Genomic DNA, 14,260 nt, shown 5'->3' on the forward strand with positions numbered 1-14,260 from the left:
ATGTAATGAGTTGGGGCATGTAAAGGCCAACTGCCCCAAGAACCCCAATATATTACAGTTCATCGCACCAGGGTCACACCAAAGGTCCTCAGGCCCAGATGCCTCCCAGATACCCTCAGAGCGAAGGGAAACTGTGAGTGTGGGTGAGAAGAAAGTTATAGTGTGGAGGGACACTGGAGCACAGGTGTCAGCTATCCACCAGTCCTTAGTGGACTCCAAATTCATCAACCCAGAGGCCCAAGTGACGATTCAATCCTTCAAGTCAAACTCTTTTGACTTGCCTACAGTCAAGTTGCCTGTCCAGTACAAGGGCTGGCCAGGAATGTGGACTTTTGCAGTCTATGATGATTATCCCATTCCCATGCTGCTGGGAGAAGACTTAGCCAACCATGTGAAGCTAGCCAAGAGGGTGGCAATGGTCACCCACAGCCAGGCTAAGCAAGGCTTCACACCTAGCTCTGTTCCTGCGCCTTCTACAAGGGCCCAGTCTGTGTTACCAGAGACCCAGACTAAGCTGGTGGAACCAGACCCCATGCCAACATCTGCGACAGCAGTAGTGGATCCAGTTGCAGAGACCTAGTCAGAGCCAGTCCCAGAACTGGAACTGGTGGAGAAACCAGCACCAGAATCATTGCCAACACTGAATCCAGCACTTGCAACCCCGTCTGCGACCCCAACACCAGAGGGCACCACTGAGCCCACACTGGCAACAGCAGCTAAACCTGTGCAAGAGGCTCAACCGGAGCCTGAAACACAACATAGTGCACCAGCAGAGAGTGGTTCACAGTCAACGGAAACAGCCACATCCCCTATATCGCTTCCAGAGGGACCAAGCCCAAGTCCACAATCCAGTGAAGAACTGATGTCCCCAGCATCAAGGGAATAGTTCCAGGCCAAGCAGGAAGCAGATGAAAGCCTCCAGGGATTTTGGACAGTAGCACGGAGCAACTCACCGCCTCTCAGCTTTTCTAACCGATCCTGGTTTGTTGTAGAAAGAGGACTTTCATACAAGGAGACTCTTTCTGGTGGGCACCAGGAAGACTGGCATCCTCAAAGGCAGTTGGTAGTTCCCACTAAGTATCGGGTAAAGCTCTTGAGCTTAGCCCATGATCATCCCAGTGGCCATTCTGGGGTGAACAGAACCAAAGACCGGTTGGGGAAGTCCTTCCACTGGGTAGGAATGGGCAAGGACGTTGCTAATTATGTCCGGTCTTGTGAGGTGTGCCAACGAGTGGGAAAACACCAAGACCAGGTCAAAGCCCCTCTCCAGCCACTCCCCATCATTGAGGTTCCCGTTCAGCGAGTAGCTGTGGATATTCTGGGTCCTTTTCCAAAAAAGACACCCAGAGGAAAGACACCCACATACTGGCTTTCATGGATTTGGCCACCCGATGGCCGGAAGCAGTAGCTTTAAGCAACACCAATGCTAAAAGTATGTGCCAGGCATTAACAGACATTTTTGCCAGGGTAGATTGGCCCTCCGACATCTTATGGATTCGGGAACTAATTTCCTGGCAGGAACCATAAAAAGCTTTTGGGAAGCTCATGGGGTGAACCACTTGGTTGCCACCCCTTACCACCATCAAACAAATGGCCTGGTGGAGAAGTTTAATGGAATTTTGGGGACCATGATACATAAATTCATAAATGAGCTCTTCAGTGATTGGGACCTAGTGTTGCAGCAGTTGCTCTTTGTCTACAGGGCTGTACCACATCACCATTTGAACTTGTGTATGACTGCGAGGTTAAGGGGCCATTACAGTTGGTGAAGCAGCAATGGGAGGGGTTTATGCCTTCTCCAAGAACTAAGAGCTAGGAAAGCAAAGCGCTTGGTATGATAAACATGCCAGAGAGCGTTCCTTCAAAGTAGGGGACCAGGTCATGGTCTTCAAGGCGCTCCAGGCCCATAAGATGGAAGTGTCCTGGGAAGGGCCATTCACAGTCCAGGAGCACCTGGGAGCTGTTAACTATCTCATAGCACCCCCCACCTCAAACCTAAAGCCTAAATTGTACCATGTTTATTCTCGAAAGCCCTTTTATTCCAGAGAATTAAAGGTTTGTCAGTTTACAACCCAAGGAGGAGATGACACTGAGTGGCCTGAAGGTGTCTACTACAAAGGAAAAAGTGACGGTGGCGTGGAAGAGATGAATCTCTCCATGACCCTTGGATGTATGCAGTGACAGCAGATCAAGGAGCTTTGCACTAGCTTCATGCCCATGTTCTCAGCCACCCCAGGACAGACCAAACGGTCATACCACTCCATTGACACAGGTAATGCTCACCCAATTAGAGCCCAACCATACCAGGTGTCTCCTCAAGCCAAAACTGCTATAGAACGGGAGATCCAGGACATGCTACAGATGCGTGTAATCTGCCCCTCTAACAGTGCATGGGCATCTCCAGTGGTTCTAGTTCCCAAACCAGATGGGGAGATACGCTTTTGCGTGGACTACCGTAAGCTAAATGCTGTAACTCATCCAGACAACTATCCAATGTCATACACATATGAGCTATTGGAGAAACTGGGATGTGCCCAGTTCATCTCTACCTTAGACTTAAACAAGAGGTACTGGCAAGTACCGCTGGATTAATCCGCCTAGGGAAGGTCAGCCTTCATCACCCATGTAGGGCTGTATGAATTTAATGTGCTCCCTTTTGGGCTGTAAATGCACCTGCCACTTTCCAAAAACTTGTAGATAGTCTCCTAGTGGGATTGGGAGTATCTGCAGTCACCTACCTTGACGATGTGGCCATCTTTTCTGATTCATGGGCAGAACACCTGGAGCATCTGCAAAAAGTCTTTGAGCACATAAGGGAGGCAGGACTAACTGTTAAGGCTAAAAAGTGTCAAATATGCCTAAACAGAGTGACTTACCTTGGATACCAGGTAGGTCAAGGAACTATCAACCCCCTACAGGCCAATGTGGATGCTATCCAAAAGTGGCCTGTCCCAAAGTCAAAGAAACAGGTCCAATCCTTCTTAGGCTTGGCCGGATATTACAGGCTATTTGTACCACATTACAGCCAAATCACTGCCCCACTGACAGACCTAACAAAAAAGAAACAGACAAATGCAGTTCAGTGGACTGAAGAGTGTCAGAAGGCCTTTAACCAGCTTAAAGCGACACTCATGTCTGACCCTGTGCTAAGGGCACCAGACTTTGACAAAACTTTCCTAGTAACCACAGATGCGTCCGAGCATGGTGTGGGAGCAGTTTGAATGCAGGAAGGACCAGACCAAGAATTCCATCCTGTCATGTTGCTCAGGAAATAACTGTCTGAGAGGAAAACCCACTGGTCAATCAGCGAAAAGGAATGCTACGTGATTGTGTACACACTGGAAAAGCTACGCCCATACGTTTGGGGGACGGCATTTCCACCTGCAAACCGACCACGCTGCGCTGAAGTGGCTTCATACCGCCAAGGACAATAACAAAAAACTTCTTTAGCTCTTTAGCTCTTCAGGATTTTGATTTTGAAATACAACACATTTCAGGAGCTTCTAACAAAGTGGCTGATGCACTCTCCCATGAAAGTTTTCCAGAATCAACTGGTTAAAATCGTCCTTGAAATGTGGAAAATATTGTTAGTTTTTATATAATCAGTAGTATATCTAGGGTTGCATGTGTCTTATTAATTCTGTTTTCTCCTAGAGCTCCAGGAAGAAATTACAGCCATTGTGGAGCAGGCTGTCCAGCACTGTCTATGATTTGGGGGGCGTGTCATGAACATACAGCTAAGGGTAGCATAAAATCCCTCCTTTACCTGTAAAGGGTTAAGAAGCTCAAATAACCTGATTGGCACCTGACAAAAAGGATCAATAAAGAGGAGAAGATACTTTCAAATCTGTGGGGGAAGGTTTTTGTTGTGTGTTCCTTTGTTCTCTCTGGGACAGCCAGGAACCAGGGCAGGGAAAATACATCTCCTAAAGCCATACCTGCATTTAGCATCTAAGATTACAAATCGTAAGTAATTGGAAGGAAATGCATTAGATCATTTTTTATTTTAGGTCGTGAATTTTCTCTGTGTTAAGAGGGAGGTTTTTCCCTGTTTTGGTAACTTTAAAGTTTTGCCTAGAGGGGAATCCTCCCTGTTTTGAATCTGATTACTCTGTAAATTACTTTCCATCCTGATTTTAAAGAGGTGCTTCTTTTACTTTTTCATTACAATAAAGTTCTGTTTTTAAGAATCTGATTGCGTTTTTAGTGTCCTAAAAACCCAAAGGTCTGGTCACTAGAGTTTAGAGTGGGGAGGGAACCCTGACAAGATCAAAAGATCTAATTTCATGGTACAGCCAAATCTTTTGATGTTCATTACTTTTCACTGTCACAGGATGCAGCTCATGGAGAAAGGAGAGGCGGAAAATCAAACAGATGTCACCGAATTCATTCTCCTTGGGTTTGGGGATCTCCGTGAACTGCAGATCCTTCTCTTCTTGGTTTTCCTAGTGATCTACATTGTGACCATGTCAGGGAACATCCTTATCATTGCTCTAGTTGTGACGGATTAGCACCTTCACACCCCCATGTACTTCTTCCTGGGCAACTTGTCCTGCCTGGAGACCTGCTACACTTCTGCCCTCCTGCCAAGGATGCTGGCCAGTCTCCTGACTGGGGACAGAACCATTTCTGTTGTGGGTTGCATGACACAGTTTTTTTTCTTTTGTTTTCTAGCAACTGCAGAGTGTTATCTCCTGGCAGCGATGTCTTATGATCGGTATTTAGCCATATGCAAACCACTGCACTATGGAATATGTATGAATGGCAAGTTGTGCCTCCAGCTAGCAGCGGGGTGTTGGATAATTGGATTTCTGCCTTGTACAATAACAATGTGTTTTATGTCACAATTAATTTTCTGTGGCCCCAATGAAATGGACCATTTCTTTTGTGATTTCACTCCAATGCTAAAGCTCTCCTGCAGCGACACCAGCCAGATGACGCTGGTTCTTTATATATTTTCCTTCCCAGATGCAGTTTCCCCATTTCTATTAACCTTGACATCCTATGTTTGTATAGTTAGCACCATCCTGAGAATCCCTTCCACCATCGGGAGGCAAAGGGCCTTTTCCACCTGCTCCTCTCACCTCATCGTGGTAACACTTTTCTATGGGACCCTAATGATTGTCTACATGCTACCAAAATCCAGCAACCTGAGAGCCCTGAACAAAGTGTTCTCTGTCTGCTACACAGTCCTGACTCCCCTGGCCAATCCCCTCATCTACAGCCTGAGAAACAGAGAGGTCAAGGAGGCCCTGAGAAAAGCTGTCAGGAAATGTCTGGCCCTCACAAAGAATTCAGACTAGTTGAATGAAATGAGAATCAATCAATCTGGTTTCTATTGTGAAACAAGGAGGGTCTAAGTGGGCCCTGATACAGAAATGCAGTATACAAGACATGTGTGTGCGTACACATACACACACACATATATAAATATAAGAGAGATACAGATGGTTGGAATTTTGCAGGGGGAGGAGGGGAGAGAAGATTTTGACTTTTCATCAAAATAACAAACCTGAAAAATGATTTTTTCCCCCTTTTTGGCAACTGACATCTGAAAACCTTCAGATGGAAACTGTAAAAAAAAAAAAAAAAAAAAGAACTGTTGTTCTGGCTGTGTTGGTCCCAGAATATTACAAAGACAAGGTGTGACCCTCTGTACCTCAAAATAGCACCCTGGATCCCCATATTCACCACTGTGATATGATTGGTTTCAGAGTAGCAGCCATGTTAGTCTGTATCTGTAAAAAGAACAGGAGTACTTGTGGCACCTTAAAGACTAACAAATTTATTTGAGCTTTCATGTTTGTTAGTCTTTAAGATGCCACAAGTACTCCTGTTATTTCTGTGATATGATTATGATGTGTTTGGTAGAAAGTATGACTTGGGAGGTATCATTCTGAGAAGTTTTGATCTGCTGAACAGTAATATCCTGTTGAATTGTGGGTACTATCATTGTATGTGATGTTATGAAGTATTCCTAAATGTGTTACTGAAATATAGTGAGGTTTGGCGATATCCAAAGCTGGCCTTTCGGTAACAACAAAGGGGTAACCATCACTGGCCAGACAGGCGTTGATGGCCCATCAAGAAGAATCCACTCTCCCAGAGATTCCACAGAGGTCACCTAAGCAGTGGGTACTGCCCAACCCCACGTCACAGCAAGGATCTTTCTAGCACCTGGAGAGAAAGTATAAGGAGGGTCAATGACATCACCACTTGGCCTCTCTCCTCCACCATCTCAACACCTGCAAGATTGTCTGGAAGACAACGACTTTGAACTGGAGAAGATTGGTCCCAGGCTGGGAAGAGTTTCCACCCTGTGTATAGAGAACTGTGAGCTGCCTGTAACATCTATTAGGGTGAGAAACTGTTTGATTCAAATCTTGCTTCATTTGTAGAATTTAGACTGCAAATTTATTTTTATTTCTTCTGTAATCAACTCTGATCTCTATGCCTGCTTCTTATAATCACTTAAAATCTATCTTTCTGTAGTTAATTAATCTGTTTTATATTTTACCTAAAACCATGTGGTTTTGGTTGATGTGCTTGGGGAAATCTCAGCTCAGCTTAACAATGGCTGTTGCACATCTACTTTCATTTTTTGGCATAGTGAATTAATGAATGAGCTTGCACTGTCCAAGGGAGCAGTGTAAGATGGTATATTTCTAGGGTGCAAGGCTGGCATGATTGGCTGATGCCTCTCTCTGTATAATTCATAACTGGCTTAGAGAACATTCATGCAATGTAACTGGGTGTGGGTCCCCACATGCTGATGGCTGAGTGATCACAGCACTTGGAGGAGTTTGCTGCTTGTCACTGGCATAGTATTGTGAGAGACAGCCCAAGCTGGAGAGTTAAGGGGACACAGCGGTCCCACACCTCCAGGTTGTAACCTGGGGATCCCATCACACAAAGAGGGTGAGGTAATATCTTTTATTGGACCATCTTCTGTTGGTGAGAGACTCAAGCTTATACAGAAGAACTCTTCTTCAGGACTGGGAAATATACTCAGTGTGTCAGCTAAATACAAGGTGGAACAGATTGTTTAGCATAAGTAGTTAACATATTTCAAGGGATTGCAATAGAGTGAACTCTTTGTGAAAAGTGTTCACCCAGAGGTGAGAGCATAGTGATTGTCTGGTTTCACCCACATAGCTGTTGTCTGGGCATTTGATTCACTGGATGAAGTACATCACATGTCGTGATAGGCACATGTAGGACACATGGATCTTGAAAGGTGTGTTGGGGGGAGTATTACTCATCGTAGCAGTGGAGATATGTCTGCTGCTTTTGCATCTGTTGTTTTGGCAAGATCTGATGCTGCTTTGAGTTGGTGTGTACTGATCTGTGGGGAACTTGTTTTTGATGATGAGCTTGGAAAGGATGGGGGGGCTGTTTGAAAGCCAGAAGTGGGGGTTCAGGAAAGATTACTTTCAGGATGTGATCCCCATCGAGTGTGGATCATAACTGTTTAATGATACTTTTCACAAAGTGATCACTCTATCTCTGACCTCTCAGTCCTCATTCTCAAAGAAATCTGCACAACCCCATCAAAAGATGAGCCTGGGAACTTAAATTCATAACATTGCAAGACACTAAAAATCATGAACTGAATAGTTACTCTAGATTTATGGCTTATTACTACAAACTGTAACCAACTAACCCCCTCCCCCAACACACACACACACACCCCTGCCTTTCCGGCCCTCCCTTCCATGACTGGAGGGGTGTTAAAGGACCATTTCAACTTGAATGGTCTCTTGAAATGTTTGTTAACTACTTATGATAAACTGTCTGTTCCACCTTGTATTTAGCTGTGATACTGAGTTCATTTTCCAGACTGAATAAGAGCTCAAAAACTTGTCTCTCTCACCAACAGCAGTTGGCCCAATCAAAGATATCACCTCACTCATCTTGTCTCTCTCTCTCAAAAAACGTTCTGTTGTTTTCAGTTTTGTTTCAAAAAGTTAAAATCTTTGGAGGTGGTTTGCACTGTGCTCCTTTCTACTCAGCTGAGGAAAGAGAGAGGGGTCCAGAATCACAATCACACCCCCCCCCCCCACCACTTAGGTCTGTTCCTTAGGGAAAGTCTAAGGAGGGGAGAAAGGTCCCCAGCCCCACTTACGGTGAAGTTGGGATGCTGGTGCCAGGGTAAAGGGGTTAGGAGCCCTGTGGGGGGTTTTGGGGTGAACCCCAGGGGACTGGAGTGACTGAAGAAGGGAGAGAGGGATTGGTGTAGCCAGGAGCTGTGGACATTCGGGTAGATGGGTAGGGAAAGTATAGGGTTAGTTGGTATCGTGCATGCAACAGTGAAGGGGTTGTTGTGACACAGAGGCTCATTGGTGCCAACTGGCAAAGAGTTTGCTGTTTACAAGCAACTCCTGTCTCAGACCTGAAAAACTCACAACAACTAATACATCACTTTCATGGTGTTTATCTATAAAGGGTAACATCCAAGGTGTCCATTGAAAGCTTGTAACATATCAATACTCAATTTTTGCGAGATGTACATAAGGGTAATATTTAGGGAATAATGTAGCTATACTGAACATTTTGCCTTTATGGTCTTGGAGTAAGAGTTAGCAGGGAATCATGTGTCTCAATGATGGCCCATTTAACTGGGAGGGAGTTGTCCTCCCTCCCTGGCTCGTCTATTATGTAATGTATCACTCCATTGTCTACCTTTGCATCAATCCAGAACAATCAACAGAAAGCCAAAGACACTATAAACATCAAAACCCCATGGAAGTGAAAAAGACGATATGACAGTGAGGGGCTGGCCCTGTCCAGGAATAAAGACAAAAGAATGAGTCCATATATCACAGGAGAAAGAGACTCTGCACCCGTTCGCTGAGGAGGTACCTTGCCGAGCAGGGGTGCTTTATGAAAGATTAGGTCCTAGCTCCTTGGGGCCAGCAATCACTGTGAGAGACTGAACTTTGGGGTGAGAATCTTCTTCATTAGATAGGAAAGATGACTATTAGTAAGCACAGGCCCTAGTTTGTATTTTATGATTTTGTTTTGTATGTAGCCTTTTGCTTCTGTCACTCACGCTTGTTTCTGGGTGAATCTCTGTTCTTTCTTAAATAAATTCACTTTTGTTTTACTGTGACTGAACTCAAGTGCTGTGTGACAGAGGACCGGGGGTGGGGGGGGAAGGTGAAACTGAGGTCTTTGGGAATCCAGCGATTGGGGTGGATGCCAGAAGGGGGACTTTGAAGGGACGCAGGAGTGAGGGTGCATTGATTGTCAGCCTGCAGGGCTGGTGGAGCCCAGAGGAGAGTGGCTGATGGGCTGGTTGTGTCAGGAGCTCCCACTCAGCCAGCACAGGCAAGACTCCCTCGTGTTGGAGGGAGGGGGTGACAAGGCAACTCCCAGCCCTGGGCACCCCGAGAACCATCAGAGTTGTAAAAGTAAAAAGAACGAGGAGTACTTGTGGCACCTTAGAGACTAACAAATTTATTTGAGCATAAGTTTTCATGGGCTAAAGCCCACTTCATCAGATGCGTGCAGTGGAAAATACAGTAGGAAGATATATACACATATATACATATACACACACTAAGAACATGAAAAAAATGGGGGTCGCCATATCAACTCTAATGAGAATAATCGATTAAGGTGGGCTATTATCAGCAGGAGAAAAAATTTTTTTAGTGATAATCAGGATGGCCTATTTCAAACAGTTGACAAGAAGGTGTGAGTAACAGTAGGGGGAAATTAGCACGGGGAAACAGTTTTTAGTTTGTGTAGTGACTCAGCCACTCCCAGTCTTTATTCAAGCCTAATTTAATGGTGTCCAGTGTGCAAATTAATTCCAGTTCTGTAGTTTCTCGTTGGAGTCTGGTTTTGAAGTTTTTTTGTTGAATAATTGCGACTTTTAGGTCTGTAATTGAGTGTCCAGGGAGGTTGAAGTGTTCTCCGACTGGTTTTTGAATGCTATAATTCTTAACGTCAGATTTGTGTCCATTTATTCTTTTGCATAGAGACTGTCTGGTTTGGCCAATGTACATGGCAGAGGGGCATTGCTGGCACATGATGGCATATATCACATTGGTAGATGTGCAGGTGAATGAGCCTCTGATAGTGTGGCTGAAGTGATTAGGTCCTATGATGGTGTCCCCTGAATAGATGTGTGGACAGAGTTGGTGATGGGCTTTGTTGCAAGGATAGGTTCCTGGGTTAGTGTTTTTGTTGTATGGTGTGTGGTTACTGGTGAGTATTTGCTTCAGGTTAGGGGGGGCTGTCTGTAAGTGAGGACTGGCCTGTCTCCCAAGATCTGTGATAGTGAGGGATCATCCTTCAGGATAGGTTGTAGATCCTTGATGATGCGCTGGAGAGGTTTTAGTTGGGGGCTGAAGGTAACGGCTAGTGGCGTTCTGTTACTTTCTTTGTTGGGCCAGTCCTGTAGTAGGTGACTTCTGGGTACTCTTCTGGCTCTGTCAATCTGTTTCTTCACTTCAGCAGGTGGTACTGTAGTTGTAAGAACGCTCGATAGAGATCTTGTAGGTGTTTGTCTCTGTCTGAGGGGTTGGAGCAAATACGGTTGTATCTTAGAGCTTGGCTGTAGACAATGGATCGTGTGGTGTGATCTGGATGAAAGCTGGAGACATATAGGTAAGTATAGTGGTCAGTAGGTTTCCGGTATAGGGTGAATTTTAGAGCACTTGGAGTCATTCGCTTAACAAGAAGGGCTTCCCAACCTTGGCTAGGGCAGAGCTGCCCTGGTTCTTCATTACTGTAGGAAGCAGGGGGGAGGGGGAATCCAACCATCCATCAGCAGCGGAGTGGGCTCAGAGAGGTGGGAAGTGGCCCACTCATCTCCATGAGAGGTTCTCAGCTGAAAGAGAACACCCAGGGGGGCTCAATACAGCCTTAAAGCACAGCTCTGAGACACGTGAACTGCCCCCATTCACTTCAGTGGGGGTTCCCCTCCCCTCTCCCCAGAGCTGGAGAGTTTCTGGTGCATCAAGCACACCCATTTGCAGCAGTGTGTCCTTGGCACATGCCCCAAGCCTGCCTGTTCTCAGCTCTCCCATCCAGAGGGGCAAGGGCTCCCCAGGCTCACAGAAAGGCAAGCTCCACCCAAACCTGATTCACGTAGGAGAAGACAAGGAGAAGAGGTCAGACCCCCATAGGTAGGTAGGTAGGAAGGGCCCTCCCTCCCCCAAAAATATTGCAGTGCTGTGTGGGGACTATTAATTGGACTGGCCAGGACATCTCTGTGAATGCGCATTAGCTAGCCCTGACCTTAGTGCAGACACACACAGCCTTTTACTGCCATTTAGCTGGTTGTGGACATCCACTTTGCCAGTGGTGGACCCAGGTCCCCCTGCTACTCCGGCTTCCAGCCCAGGTACCCTTTGACTAGCACACTAGGCCTGCTCAGTCTCAGACCCTGTTGTTGCAGCCCAGCGCTCTATCTCCTTGCCTAACTCTGGGTTCACCCCTGGAGCTGCCTCTACACCCCTTGGCTACTTCACTCCTCTAGGCCTCTTGTAAGACTCCCTAGTTTAGGGCAGAACTTCAGGGCTTATTAGCCCCCTGGATCTCCTCCTTATCCCAGGCCAACTCCCTGTCTCCTCAGGGAACAACTGCAGACATCCTGCCTCCCAGCAGCTCATTCCTGCTTGGGCTTCCTGGCTTGATAATGCTACCCCAGCTCCTCCCGCAGCTGGGCTTCATCTGCCATTGGGCCCTATAAAGCCCTGGTTTCCCTCCATACGCAGCATCTAAGGTTAATTGGCCCCTCCCAGCCCACATTAACCCACTCAGGGCTTGTGTGGGGTGGACACTCCATCACACCCACACACCCAGTGCAATGTTCATGAGCTCAAAGCACCTTACAAAGGAAGAGAAGTGTGGCTAACCCCCTTTTGCAGATGGGGAAACCAAGGCACGGAGGGGTCATGCGATTTGCCCAGGGTCACCCAGCGGGTCAGTGGTAGGCATGGAAATAGACGGCAGGCTCCCAGCTCCCCAGCCACTGCCTCCCATGACATAAACACCAATTTAGTAAAGAAAATGATAGAGCCTGGGATTGTCAAAGGGGCTCATGGGGCCAGCTGAAATTCCAGGGGAGCTGGGCCCCTAAATCCCCCTCAAAGTCCTTCAAAAATCCCACCCTAATAGAGGGGATATTATATCACTTTTTTTTTTTTTTTTTTTTTGCATGTGTTTATTCTCCTTGGCATGAGTCAGGAGAGATTCTCTTGCCGTGAACAGTGAGGTTTTTACCCACAAAAGCTTATGCCCAAATAAATCTGTTAGTCTTTAAGGTGTCACCAGACTCCTTGCTGTTTTTGACAATGCTGTTAACTAAGGCGAATGGAGCATTAACTCATAGAGATACATGTGTGATTAATTCAAAAGTTAGCATAGGAACATGCAGGCTTTTTGGGGGTTTTCCCCAGGTCAGACTGGCAGAGAGCCTAGGGGGGTTTCGCCTTCCTCTGCAGCATGGGGCATAGGTCACTTGCTGGCTTGAACTAGTGTAAGTGGTGGATTCTCTGTCACTTGAAGTCTTTAAATAAAGATTTGAGGACTTCAGTAACTCAGCCAGAGGTTGGGGGTCTATTCCAGGAGTGAGTGGGTGAGGTTCTGTGGCCTGCGATGTGCAGGAGGGCAGACTAGATGATCATGATGGTCCCTTCTGGCCTTAAAGTCAAAGTGATCTCATGGGGGGGAAACTGAGGCAACACACAGCAGAGCCACACTCAGCTGCAAGGAGGTGCTGCAGGAGGCAATGGTGTCCTTCTATACAACCTGGATCAATTTCATTTGAAACATGTTAATTTTACTAATGCCCTGCTTAGGACAAAAATATTTAAAAAAAAAAAAAAAAAAAAAGGCTGCTTCGTTATGTGCTCGTTAAAACCATTCCCATAAGCAAACCTTCTAAGAAGAACTCTCTCCAATTAGCCTGCAGCATCTGTGAGTGAACAGAGACCTACAAGAGGACACACCGGTCATTAGAACTTCACATGGCTTAATGAGCGCTCCGAGAAGGGCTCAGCCCAGCACAGGGCTGGGCCCGGCCTGGAGAGCTGACAACCCTCTCGAGGAATGACGGGCCAGCAGCAGAAACAAAGTTACTTGTCGCTTTAATGGGTCCCGCTGAGGGCCATTAGAATGGCAACGCTGCCGGGAAATGCCGGTCTCTGTGGCAGTCTCGTGGGGGCTGATTAGAACAGAAAGTCAGAGGCATTGATTAAAATTAGACAAAGGAAGGGACAGGTCTGTTCCTATGGCAGATAGCCCTGATGGGAAAGCCAAAGGGGTCGAGCCGTTCATTCCTAGCGCCCGTGACAGGTGATCCCTCCCTTTGTAAATTCCATCAGACCCCCAGGAAGGGAGGGAATGTGAGGGGGTTGAGGGGGTGGCTGCAGTGAAACAGACAGGTAAACAAACCTCAGTTTCCCAGGAGATTAGCAAAGGCGGCACGGCCCAGAGGCATCGAGCAAAAGGCAATTCCAGGTTTCTAGGCCTCACTGACTGATGGGCATTGCTGTGCTGCCCGCAACTCCAGGCTCTGCTAATGTCCTCGCTCCTAACCCACAGCCCCCTTCTGCCCCACCCCATTCCATCTCTGGGCTCACACACACACAGCTGGGCTGGTGCCCCTCAATCCTGACCCACAGCCCCCTGCTGTCCCAGCCCTGACTCCCTTACAGCTCTGCTGACGGATCTCAGCCCTGACCTACAATACCCCTGTTGTGCCTGTCCTAACGCTGCCCATACATCACAGAAATGAGCTCTCATTGCTGCCCTGCCCCAAACACACAGCGCTGATGATTCCCCTCCACCCTGACCCTCTGCGATCCAAGTTCACTGCCCCCCACCCCCCCCCCAGAGCTCTGTCAATGCACCACTGTTGTGATCCGCAGCTCTCCTCCTGCAGCATTCCCCTCCTGTCTGCAGCACGCAGGCTAAGGAGCCTGGCCCAGGCCCTGCATCCTCAGAGCTCTGGTATTTCTGTGGAGTTCTGAGCTGCAGCAGCCCCTGCCAGGCCAGGCCCGGGCCAGAACTGAGCTGTCTCCATGCATCACAAAGCAGCTTGCACTCCCCCCCTCTCCCCACACACACTCACAAAGAATAAGTGTCCTTCCTTCCAAGAGGGCACAGAAAGGAAATACGCACACACCCACACACCGAGCAAGAGAAGAGGACAGCAGGGATGCATTCACCTACACCCACACACTGAGCAGGGGACAACAACAAGACACACACACACAAATACACAGCAGATCCCAGAGCCTCA

General features: G+C 47.2%; 1 pseudogene; it reads left to right on the forward strand.

The window, feature by feature from the left end:
* The first annotated feature begins 4,286 nt into the window (after positions 1-4,286).
* Positions 4,287-5,303, forward strand: LOC128847278 (olfactory receptor 11A1-like; annotated as a pseudogene).
* The last annotated feature ends 8,957 nt before the right edge of the window (positions 5,304-14,260 follow it).

Source organism: Malaclemys terrapin, chromosome 13 (genome assembly GCF_027887155.1).
Source record: "Malaclemys terrapin pileata isolate rMalTer1 chromosome 13, rMalTer1.hap1, whole genome shotgun sequence".
Classification (NCBI taxonomy): Eukaryota; Metazoa; Chordata; order Testudines; family Emydidae; genus Malaclemys; species Malaclemys terrapin.